Source organism: Schistocerca nitens, chromosome 1 (assembly GCF_023898315.1).
Source record: "Schistocerca nitens isolate TAMUIC-IGC-003100 chromosome 1, iqSchNite1.1, whole genome shotgun sequence".
NCBI classification, from domain to species: domain Eukaryota; kingdom Metazoa; phylum Arthropoda; class Insecta; order Orthoptera; family Acrididae; genus Schistocerca; species Schistocerca nitens.
Window position 1 is genome coordinate 1,189,166,754 of NC_064614.1, and position 13,190 is coordinate 1,189,179,943.

Here is a 13,190-nt window from a genome sequence, read left to right on the forward strand (position 1 = left end):
ATAGTCCATGTCTGTATGAGTAACATTTCCTCATAAATCCTTGAATCAGTAGACAAGTATTTCCTTTCTTCCGTCCCAAACAAAGGAGGCAGCGCCAAGCATAGTTAGGCCAGCAATGTGTAGTTTTTGTCCTCTTTCCAATGTTTTTCTCCCTCCTCTACCTCAGGAAGATATGAGCTCTCATAAGTGATAAAAGCCTATCTATATGTGTCTTTCAACAAGTGGATGGTCAAGTGGGGTGACATGAACATGCATGTGCAAGGAAATAATTTTTGAGTATCGTGGCTCAAAATGCTTGACATGCTAAGAAGTGAACTACAGTTGTTCGAGCTGGTACTTACCTCATCAACGGATGCTGTTGGTCAGGGTTCTCTCCACTGAAAATGTGAGTAAAATGAGTAATAATAATGCTCGGACCATAAAAATGGAGATCTTCTGCCACAGCGTCAGATTTTGAACTATAAGCACACACCCACTGCACCCAGAATGAAGACAAATGCTATGGCAACTCTTCAATATATGACACTCAGGTGAAAGTGTGACACTCAATGTGAAATCAGCACTAAGAAAACGAGTGCATGCTCGTGCAATGGTAGCATCTAACATGTTGACCATTGGCAACTAGTTCTTAGCCACCAAATCAGCCAAAGTGCAAGCGCAAAACCTGGCAGGAAGAATAAAGCAAACTGAACATTGTTGTTAGTGTGCTAATTTCAAATATGTAATGGACTAACGTATTCCAGAATGAGCAGAGTGTGCACTGATATGAAACTTCCTGGCAGATTAAAACTGTGTGCCGGACCGAGACTCGAACTCGGGACCTTTGCCTTTACAGGCAAGTGCTCTACCAACTGAGCTACCCAAGCACAACTCACCTCCATCCTCACAGCTTTACTTCTGCCAGTACCATGTTTGACTATCATATTATATATATAATCTTTTAATTTCTTGTAGAACTCTAACATACATAAGATAAGCTGACATATCCATTCCATTAAATAAAGAGAAACTGACAAATAAAGGGCACTGACCCCTATTGGCAAATGTAAACATGTACAAGCATAAAACACTGTATGTCTCCATACCATGTCAATGTACAGTGTGGGGGCAATTGTGTAGGTATGTGATAAAAGACCCCCAGACTATCATAACGTTAAAATTTATTAAAAACAAAAAAGGAAACACCAATCGACCATAAGTGTTGGCAAAGACATTAATTATGAATGCACAGTAAAGCGCAGACAAATGAAAAAACCACCATTCATTTTTTTTTTTTTTACATAATTTTGTTTCACACTCTGTTGTACAAAGGGTGTTCAAAATGTTTTGCACACTTGTCTCTAATTTTTTTATTTTTTTGCAGGAGGAGAATGAAATTTTTTGTGAACATACTTGGAACATTTAGCTATAAGTTGGTATATAAAAGTATTTTCTTTTATTTACAGGCGAGCCATAATGGACCGTGAAGTAGATGTCAGGTTGCAACAATGATCAGTGATGGAGTTCCTCTTCAAGACTGGCGATGACTCTGCCACATCGATTCATAGGAAGTTGCTCCCTGTTTATGGGGAGGACACAGTGGATTGCAGCAATATCCAGTGGTGGTTGCAGAGGTTTAAAGAAGGTGATTTCTCTCTACTGGACAATCCACAATGCGGTAGACCATTAATGACAGTGAGTGATGTGAATAAGGAGACCATTGATCAAACATCCAAAATGACAGGTGTGTGATGACATGACAGCATGCTGAAATGACTCATTTGTCATTGGGTAGTGTGGTATCACTGGTACAGTCACCATGGTACAGAAAAATCTGTGCACTTTGGGTGCCTAGATTATTGACAAGAGAAATGAAAACAATGAGGAAGGAATGTGTGCGAGGGTCCCATGAAGATCTTTGCTGAAGAGTGGAAACAGTATTTTGACGGTGTGATTACCCAGGATGAAACATGGTTGTTTTTGTCTGAACCTGAGAGCAAAAGCCAATCCATGGAGTGGCATCATCTGGGTTCCCATCAGAAGAAGAAACCAAGACTTTCACGAACAGCAGGCTGAAGGGCGATGGCCTCCTTCTTCTGGGATCAATGTGGTGTCACTTTCATAGACTTTTTGGAACTGGCTTCACAATTAACCGGGACTGTAACTGTTTGGCATTGGACAAGCTGTGACATGCCATCAAGACCCACAGACCACAGCTTCTGGGTCAGTCCATCAGACTACACCATGTCAATTCCAAACCCCATACAGCCCTTATGATGTAGGAGAAAATCAGGAAAATGGGTTGGAAAATTGTTCCTTATCCTCCCTACAGTCTGGACTTGGCTCCGACTGATTTTTACCTTTTTGGTCGTCTGAAGGCCCACCTGCATGGCAAAACATTTGATAGTGAGAAAGACCTTATTTCTTGTGTCAACTGATGGTGTAAAAGTCAATCTCCAGAATTTTACCAAAGTGCATTTACATCATGGAAAGAACTTTGGGCCAGATGCGTGACAGCTGATGGAGGCTGCATTGAGAAGGCTCAATGGATAGCTAAATGCTCCAAGTATGTTCACAGAAGATTTCATTCTCCTCCTGCAAAAAATAAAAAAATTAAAGACGACTGTGCAATACTTTTTGAATGCCCTTTGTATGTAGAAGTTCTGTTAAGGAGTGCCGTGCAGAGGATGATGGGCTACGAGTGATTTGTATAATACATGTTTCAAAATACGAAAAAATTTGATAGCAGTATTAAGTATTTTTTATTCAAGTGAAGAGGATTTTCTTAATTATGACATGCACTGGTGTACTTGGAGTCCGTTGCCTGCATCTACAATTGAAATGTAAGAGGAGAAGTCCGATAGCCAAAAAATTTGTACAAGCACAGAACATTTCTAATAATGCAATTGTATTAGTCCTTTCAAAATGTTTTTCATGTGTATATTTATGTTTTTAGTTTTTTTATTACACCACACCTACTACCTTTCTCTGGCAGAAACACAGAGTTGAACAGACTCCCCTGTTTCATCCCGCACCACGCTCAGCACTATAATGAACCCTTCATCGAATGGAATTGATGCAGGCTCTTAGCTCTCCATGAGATACGGCCCCAGGCTCGGATTCCATCCACAACCAGATGACCCAATACTTTGATGTTCCCAAGGGGCAACATCTCCTCAGGTCTTCAACCGTATTTGGCTCATGGGTGCTTTTCCGTCACAATGGTGAGACAGTCTCTCGATGCTACCACCCAATTAGCCTGACAAATGTACTTTGTAAACTGCTCAAGAGGATGTTTAACTTCAGATTATGTTGAGTAGTCAAATTTCAGGGCCTTTTGTACCTGTTTCAGTGTGGCTTCTGGGCAGGACAATCTCCAACTGACCATTTACTCCATTTGGAATCAGCAATCTGACAGGCTTTCACTCACCACCGTCACCTTGTTGTGGTCTTCTTTGACCTACATAAGGCCTATGCCATGGCTTGGTGCCATCACATTTTAGTTACCCTCGACAACTGGGGCTTCTGTGGTATTTTATTTATTTTTTTACATGTCAAGTTCCGTAGGACCAAATTGAGGAGCAAATGTCTAAGGTCATGGAACTTGTCAGTACATGAAATTACAACATAAAAATAATAACAGATAATAATAAAATGTTTAACTAGCCCAAAAAAGTCAAGCTATAAGTTTAAGTAAATTAACAATATAACATATGAATCAGCTTAATTTTTCAGGGAACTCCTCAACAGAATAGAAGGAGTGATCCATGACGAAGCTCTTCAGTTTTTTTTGAAAGTGCGTGGATCACTGCAAAGATTTTTGAGTGGAAGCTGCTTATTCTTGGGAATAAGCCGATACTGTTAACAAGAAAATACAATAATGAATATATATATTGAGAGGCCAATGTCAAAATACCCAGATTAGTGAACAGGGGTTGACAAGAGGTTAGCAAACTTACACCACTTTTTGTCCAAACTGCCTGTTTCTGAGCCAAAAATATCCTTTTAGAATGGGAAGAGTTACCCCAAAATATAATACCATATGACATAGCAAATGAGAATAAGCAAAGTAGACTAATTTTCATGTCGAGCAATCACTTACTTCAAATACCGTTCTAATAGTAAAAATGGCAGCATGTTGAGCAATCACTTACTTCACATACCGTTCGAATAGTAAAAATGGCAGCATTAAGTCTTTGAACAAGATCCTGAATGTGAGCTTTCCATGACAGTTTACTATCTATCTAACACCTAGAAATTTGAAATGTTCCATTTCACTAATCATATGTTCATTGTGTGAACCTAAAACATTGGGTTTTGTTGAAATGTGTGTTATAAATTGTAAAACTGAGTCTTACAGTGATTTAGTGTTAGTTTGTTTTCTACAAGCCATGAACTTATGTCATGTTGTTGTGGTCTTCAGTCCTGAGACTGGTTTGATGCAGCTCTCCATGCTACTCTATCCTGTGCAAGCTTCTTCATCTCCCAGTGCCTACTGCAACCTACATCCTTCTGAATCTGCTTGGTGTATTCATCTCTTGGTCTCCCCCTACGATTTTTACCCTCCACGCTGCCCTCCAATACTAAATTGGTGATCCCTTGATGCCTCAGAACATGTCCTACCAACCGATCCCTTCTTCTGGTCAAGTTGTGCCACAAACTCCTCTTCTCCCCAATCCTATTCAGTACCTCCTCGTTAGTTATGTGATCTACCCATCTAATCTTCAGCATTCTTCTGTAGCACCACATTTCGAAAGCTTCTATTCTCTTCTTGTCCAAACTATTTACCGTCCATGTTTCACTTCCATACATGGCTACACTCCATACAAATACTTTCAGAAATGACTTCCTGACACTTAAATCTACATTCGATGTTAACAAATTTCTCTTCTTCAGAAACGCTTTCCTTGCCATTGCCAGTCTACATTTTATATCCTCTCTACTTCTACCATCATCAGTTATTTTGCTTCCCAAATAGCAAAACTCCTTTACTACTTCAAGTGTCTCATTTCCTAATCTAATACCCTCAAGATCACCCGACTTAATTCGACTACATTCCATTATCCTCGTTTTGCTTTTGTTGATGTTCATCTTATATCCTCCCTTCAAGACACCATCCATTCCGTTCAACTGCTCTTCCAAGACTTTTGCTGTCTCTGACAGAATTACAATGTCATCGGCGAACCTCAAAGTTTGTATTTCTTCTCCATGGATTTTAATTCCTACTCCGAACTTTTCTTTTGTTTCCTTTATTGCTTGCTCTATATACAGATGGAATAACATGAGGGATAGGCTACAACCCTGTCTCACTCCCTTCCCAACCACTGCTTCCCTTTCCTGCCCCTCGACTCTTACAACTGCCATCTGCTTTCTGTACAAATTGTAAATAGCCTTTCGCTCCCTGTGTTTTACCCCTGCCACCTTCAGAAGTTGAAAGAGAGCATTCCAATCAACATTGTCAAAAGCTTTCTCTAAGTCTACAAATGCTAGAACTGTATGTTTGCCTTTCCTTCATCTTTCTTCTAAGATAAGTCGTAAGGTCAGTATTGCCTCACGTGTTCCAACAATTCTACGGAATCCAAACTGACCTTCCCCGAGGTCTGCTTCTATCAGTTCTTCCATTCGTCTTAAAGAATTCGCGTTAGTATTTTGCAGCTGTGACGTATTAAACTGATAGTTCGGTAATTTTCACATCTGTCAACACCTGCTTTCTTTGGGATTGGAATTATTATATTCTTCTTGAAGTCTGAGGGTATTTCGCCTGTTTCATACATCTTGCTCACCAGATGGTAGAGTTTTGTCAGGACTGGCTCTCCCAAGGCCGTCAGTAGTTCCAATGGAATGTTGTCTACTCCGGGGGCCTTGTTTCGACTCAGGTCTTTCAGTGCTCTGTCAAACTCTTCACGCAGTATCATATCTCCCATTTCATCTTCATCTACATCCTCTTCCATTTCCATAATATTGTCCTCAAGTACATCGCCCTTGTATAGACCCTCTGTATACTCATTCCACCTTTCTGCTTTCCCTTCTTTGCTTAGAACTGGGTTTCCATCTGAGCTCTTGATGTTCATACAAGTGGTTCTCTTTTCTCCAAAGGTCTCTTTAATTTTCCTGTAGGCAGTATCTATCTTACCCCTAGTGAGATAAGCCTCTACATCCTTACATTTCTCCTCTAGCCATCCCTGCTTAGCCATTTTGCACTTCCTGTCGATCTCATTTTTGAGACGTTTGTATTCCTTTTTGCCTGCTTCATTTACTGCATTTTTATATTTTCTCCTTTCATCAATTAAATTCAATATTTCTTCTGTTACCCAAGGATTTCTACTAGCCCTTGTCTTTTTACCTACTTGATCCTCTGCTGCCTTCACTACTTCATCCCTCAAAGCTACCCATTCTTCTTCTACTGTATTTCTTTCCCCCATTCCTGTCAATTGTTCCCTTATGCTCTCCCTGAAACTCTGTACAACCTCTGGTTTAGTCAGTTTATCCAGGTCCCATCTCCTTAAATTCCCACCTTTTTGCAGTTTCTTCAGTTTTAATCTACAGGTCATAACCAATAGATTGTGGTCAGAGTTCACATCTGCCCCTGGAAATGTCTTACAATTTAAAACCTGGTTCCTAAATCTCTGTCTTACCATTATATAATCTATCTGATACCTTTTAGTATCTCCAGGGTTCTTCCATGTATACAACCTTCTATCATGATTCTTAAACCAAGTGTTAGCTATGATTAAGTTGTGCTCTGTGCAAAATTCTACCAGGCGGCTTCCTCTTTCATTTCTTAGCCCCAATCCATATTCACCTACTACGTTTCCTTCTCTCCCTTTTCCTACACTCGAATTCCAGTCACCCATGACTATTAAATTTTCGTCTCCCTTCACTATCTGAATAATTTCTTTTATTTCATCATACATTTCTTCAATTTCTTCGTCATCTGCAGAGCTAGTTGGCATATAAATTTGTACTACTGAAGTAGGTGTGGGCTTCGTATCTATCTTGGCCACAATAATGGGTTCACTAAGCTGTTTGTAGAGCTTACCCACGTTCCTATTTTCCTATTCATTATTAAACCTACTCCTGCATTACCCCTATTTGACTTTGTGTTTATAATCCTGTAGTCACCTGACCAGAAGTCTTGTTCCTCCTGCCACTGAACTTCACTAATTCCCACTATATCTAACTTTAACCTATCCATTTCCCTTTTCAAATTTTCTAACCTACCTGCCCGATTACGGGACCTGACATTCCACGCTCCGATCCGTAGAACGCCAGTTTTCTTTCTCCTGATAACGACATCCTCTTGAGTAGTCCCCACCCGCAGATCCGAATGGGGGACTATTTTACCTCCGGAATATTTTACCCAAGAGGATGCCATCATCATTTAATCATACAGTAAAGCTGCATGCCCTCGGGAAAAATTACGGCCGTAGTTTCCCCTTGCTTTCAGCCGTTCACAGTACCAGCACAGCAAGGCCGTTTTGGTTATTGTTACAAGGCCAGATCAGTCAATGATCCAGACTGTTGCCCTTGCAACTACTGAAAAGGCTGCTGCCCCTCTTCAGGAACCGCACATTTGTCTGGCCTCTCAACAGATACCCCTCCGTTGTGGTTGTACCTACGGTACGGCTATCTGTATCGCTGAGGCACGCAAGCCCCACCACCAACGGCAAGGTCCATGGTTCATGGGGGGGACTTATGTCATAAACTGCCCTATTTGAACTTGTGTCATGAACTACACTGTTTGAAACAGTGCCAGCAGTGGACATAACATCCTTTACTAGCAAGCTAGTGTCATCAGCAAACAGAAATATTTTAGATTACCCATAGTACTAGAGGGCATATCATTTATATAAATAAAGAACAGGAGTGGCCCCAACATTTATCCCTGGGGCACCCTCAATTTGACTGTACCCCACTCAGGCCCCATATCACAGCCATTCTCAACACTGTGAATAATGACCTTTTGCTGTCTGTTGTTAAAGTAAGAGGTGAACCAATAGTGAGTTACTCCCCGTATTCCTAAACTTCTGGAGTAACATTTTGTGATCAACACAATCAAACACCTTAGGTAAATAAAAAAAAAAATATGCCTAGCATTCGAAACCTTTTGTTTAACCCATCCAGTACCTCATAGAGAAAAGAGAATATAGCATTTTCAGTTGTTAAATGACTTCTAAAGCCAAACTGTACATTTGATAGCAAATTACAGAATATAAAATGATCAATTATCCTTACACACACAGTCTTTTCAACAAGTTTATCAAACACTGATGGCATAGAAATAGGTCTAAAATTGTGTACATTGTCCCTTTCTCCCTATTTATAAAGTGGCTTTACTGCTGAGTACTTCAGTCATTCAGGAAACTGACCATTCTTGAAGGAAAAATTACAAATATGGCTAAATACAGGGTTAACAAGTGCAGCACAGTACTTTAATATTCTGCTAGGCCTGCCATGATATCCAGAAGAGTCTTTAGACTTCACTGATTTAATTATTGACTCAGTCTTTCTCTTGTCTGTATCAAAGAGGAGTATTTCAGACATCAACCTTGGAAAGGCATTTACCAAGGGAGTTATTTGATTCCCTGTAGAAACTAAATTTTTATTTAATTCACCAGCAATGCTCAGAAAATGATTATTAAATACTGTACATATATCTGATTTATCAGCAACAGAAATATTTTTACTATGAACTGACTTTATATCGTCACCCTTGTGGTGCTGACCAAACACTTCACTCACAACTGACCATACGGTTATAATTTTATGCTGTGAATTAGCTATTCTATTTGTGTACCACATACTCTTCGCCTTCCTAGAAACATTTTTAAGCACCTTACAATACTGTTTGTAATGGGCTTTTTGTAGCTCGATTGTGACTACTTCTAGCATTTTGATATAATGCCCGCTTTGTTCTACATGATATTCTTATAACACTAGTCAGCCACCCAGGCTGCCTTTTACTGCTAGTACCCCATTTAGAACGTTCTAATGGAAAGCAACTCTCAAAGAGCATGATATATGTTTTAAGGAAAGCATTGTATTTGTCATCTATGTTATTGGCAATATAAACACATGCTGCCACTCCTGTTCCTTGATGAGGTTTAAAAGACTCTCTATTGCCATTGGGTTAATTTTTCTACATAGTTTGTAATTATATGTGACATTTGTTTGAGTACAAAAGCCTCTTAGTGTTGAAATTTGTGCATCATGGTCTGAAGGGCCATTCACCCTTTTACAAACATAATGCCCATCTAGTAATGAAGAATAAATAAAAATATTGTCCATGACTGTGCTACTGTTCCCCTGCACCCTAGTTGGAAAAAACACAGTCTGCATCAGATCATATGAATTTAGGAGATCTACCAACATCTTTTTTCTTGCACAATTGTATACAAAATTAATACTGAAATCACCACATATAACTAATTTCTGGCACTTCCTCTAAAGTGAATCAAGAACCCTCTCTAATTTAAGCAAAAATGCTATGAAGTCAGAGTTAGGGGACCTATAAAGAAAAAAATTATAAGTTTAGTTTCACTAAATTCACCTGGCCCTGCACAACATTCAAATATCTGTTCAGTGCAACGCTGTGATATGTCTACAGACTCAAATGGAATACTGTTTGAAACTTCCTGGCAGATTAAAACTGTGTGCCCGACCCAGACTCGAACTCGGGACCTTTGCCTTTCGCGGGCAAGTGCTCTACCATCTGAGCTACCGAAGCACGACTCACGACCGGTACTCACAACTTTACTTCTGCCAGTACCTCATCTCCTATCTTCCAAACTTTACAGAAGCTCTCCTGCGAACCTTGCAGAACTAGCACTCCTGAAAGGAAGGATATTGCGGAGACATGGCTTAGCCACAGCCTGGGGGATGTTTCCAGAATGAGATTTTCACTCTGCAGCGGAGTGTGCGCTGATATGAAACTTCCTGGCAGATTAAAGTTGTGAGTACCGGTCGTGAGTCGTGCTTCGGTAGCTGAGATGGTAGAGCACTTGCCCGCGAAAGGCAAAGGTCCCGAGTTCGAGTCTCGGTCGGGCACACAGTTTTAATCTGCCAGGAAGTTTCATTTCAGCGCACACTCCACTGCAGAGTGAAAATCTCATTCTGGAAACATCCCCCAGGCTGTGGCTAAGCAATGTTCCACAGTATCCTTCCTTTCAGGAGTGCTAGTTCTGCAAGGTTCGCAGGAGAACTTCTGTAAAGTTTGGAAGGTAGGAGACGAGGTACTGGCAGAAGTAAAGTTGTGAGTACCGGTCGTGAGTCGTGCTTCGGTAGCTCAGATGGTAGAGCACTTGCCCGCGAAAGGCAAAGGTCTCGAGTTCGAGTCTCCGTCGGGCACACAGTTTTAATCTGCCAGGAAGTTTCATATCAGCACACACTCTGCTGCAGAGTGAAAATCTCATTCTGGAATACTGTTTCTTATGCACATGGACACTCCCCCGCACCACAAGGAACTCCTTGAAAAAACAGCCAGCTAATCTGTATCCTGGTAAAGGAAGCCTCTGAATTGTCAAATTATTGAAGTGGTGCTCCGATATACCAATAATTTCAGAGTTAACATCTATAAGCAGTTCACTAACTTTAACTCTAATACCTATTATATTTTGATGAAATATGCTAATTTCTTCTCCACTTGGAAACATGACATTCTCTGAAGGTGATTCCTTAGCTAGAGTGACTTCCTTCAAGCAGGTATACCTATCAGCTGACTTCAATTTAAAAAAGGTGCATCTCTAACACCAACTACTACAGGAAATTTTCAATGAGTGATCCCACTACCACCCATTACACTGTCACCTATAAACTTTGCCAGTCTCCCCTTGCCATACCTAATGAGGTGCAGGCCATGCCTAGTGAAACCGAATCTACTGATAGACTCAACTGGCACCACTCCCCTTGCGATTTTTATCTGCGAGTTTTTATCTCACCGGCTCTTCCGGGTTCAAGTTGGCACTTCACTCAGCACTCCACAGATTCAGGAGAACAGTATCCCACAGGGTTCTGTGCTAAGTGTCACACTCTTCCCCATTGCCATCAATGGGCTTGTGACCTCTGTTGGGCCTCTGGTTATCCCAGCACTGTACATTGACGATTTTTGCATCTGGTGCAGCTCCCACTCGGTAGCACCTGTTGAGCACCATCTCCATGGCGCCATCTGATGGGCCTCTACATGGGCCACCTCCCATGGCTTCCAGTTTTCTCCCTCCAAAACGTTCATTCTTGTCATCGACCCACAGTGTACCCCGATCCAGAACTTTATTTAGGCAACCAGCTCCTCGATATTGTAACACAGTCCCGTTTCTTGGGCCTTATTTTTGATAACAAGCTGACATGGCTGTCCCACATTTGCCACGTAAAGGCTACATGTATCCCGGAGCTTAATACTCTCTGCCTCCTGGCCCACACATCTTTGGGGGCAGACTGTTCCACTCTTCTCCGTATTTACCATGCTATGGTATTGTCCAGACTAGATTATGGTAGTCAGGATTATGGCTCAGCAGCTTCTTCCAATTTGAAACTGCTTGACCCAGTAAATCCACTGTGGGGTGCGTCTGGCTACTGGCGCCTTTCACACTAGTCCTGCTGATAGTCTTCTCACAGAAGCGGTGATTCCCCCTCTGCGCATATGACGGAGCCTGCTCTTGGTTTCTTATACAATGGCCATTTGCCAGTTTCCTGATCATCCCGTGTACTCTGTGCTTTTTGCCAATGAGGGATGTTTCCCTTCTGGCAACTGTCCATGGGTGGGATTTCCAGTTGGCATGTGTCTCGCTTTCCCCTCTCAGGATCTCCATCTCCACTCACTGGAATGCACTCCATGTCTTTCCTGCCATACCCCCCCCCCCATCCCCCTCCCCTAGGATGGTGCCCAGACCATGAATTAGAACCAGTCTATTCCAGGGTCCTAAGATCTCTGTTGCTCCTATGGTTTTCCAGCATCTTGTATGTGCATCCTTGCAGAGTTCCAGGGTGCCACCATCTTTTACACTGATGGTCTTAAGACAATCGATAAGGTGAGATATGCTTTCACATCTCCCACTGGCTTAGAACGCCATTTATTGCTTGGATCATGTAGTATGTTCATAGCAGAGTTTCTAGCCATTCACAGAGTCTTCTGTTTTGTTTCTCTGGCCTCCTTTCACAGTGTTTTAATTTGTCAGACTCACCGAACAGCCTGCAGGCTGTTGACCAATGCTATTCTTGTCACCCTTTGGTCTCTGCTATCCATGACCTTCTCTCTGCCCTTGGCCATTCTGCCTGTTGTCTTTCTCTGGGTTCCAAGGCATGTGGGTATCTCAGGGAATGAACTGGCTGAGCATTTGACTAGAGAAGCAGATACTTAACCCCCCCCCCCCCCCCCTCAATTTCCTTTCATGATTCCAGATGTTAATATGCAGATCTATGGCAAATCTGTCTTTGCTCAAAAATGGAAGGACATCTGGTGCACTACTCCTCACAGTAATAAACTCCGCACAATCAAGGAGTCTACTGCAGTTTGGCACTCTTCTTCCGCTCCTCTCAGAGGGAGTCCACTGTTTTATGGCGTCTATGCATTGATTGTACCAGGCTCACCCATTGCTTCCTCCTATGTAATGGCCCACTCCCACAATGTTGTTGTGGAGCCAGACTGACGGTATCCCACAACTGGTGGAATGTCCCCTTCTTTTGGCCCTTCGTGCTAAGTATCGTCTTCCTGACTTCTTAAATTTAATATTAGCAGATGATTCATGGATGGTTGAACTGGTCCACAGTTTGCTCTGTGAAAGTGATTTTTATTTCCAAGTATAAGGTTCTACTTTAATCTTGGAGCAGGGGCAGGTTGGCTGTGGTTGGGACCTCTTTTCCGGTCTTCTCGGTCTGCGACCCTATGACCACCCATTTCTTCCAGTTTTTAGATTTGGTTTCAAATTTTATGCCTTTTATTGTGTGTGTTTAATGTTTATTATTTTATAATTTGACTCCCCTGGCTGGATCTGTCCACTTTTAGCAGACCCTCTTTCTTCTGATAATAACTACAGAATTGTGGGACTGATGACTTCGCCATTTGGTCCCATAACCCCTCCCAATTAATCAATCACACTCATGTGTTGATTTCTATATCTATCAACCTTTGTCAATGATCAGTCGGCATATATTGACAGTCTGCTTTTATATCTGTAGAAAGACATACAGTATTACCTTTGCTTGTAATTTCATTACAC

At 41.5% G+C, this 13,190-nt stretch overlaps 1 non-coding gene across 1 annotated transcript; it reads right to left on the reverse strand.

Moving 5' to 3' along the window:
- Positions 1–793: 793 nt before the first annotated feature.
- Positions 794–867, reverse strand: Trnay-gua (transfer RNA tyrosine (anticodon GUA)). Its single transcript has one exon. It is a non-coding gene; the product is annotated as a tRNA-Tyr (tRNA).
- Positions 868–13,190: the final 12,323 nt, after the last annotated feature.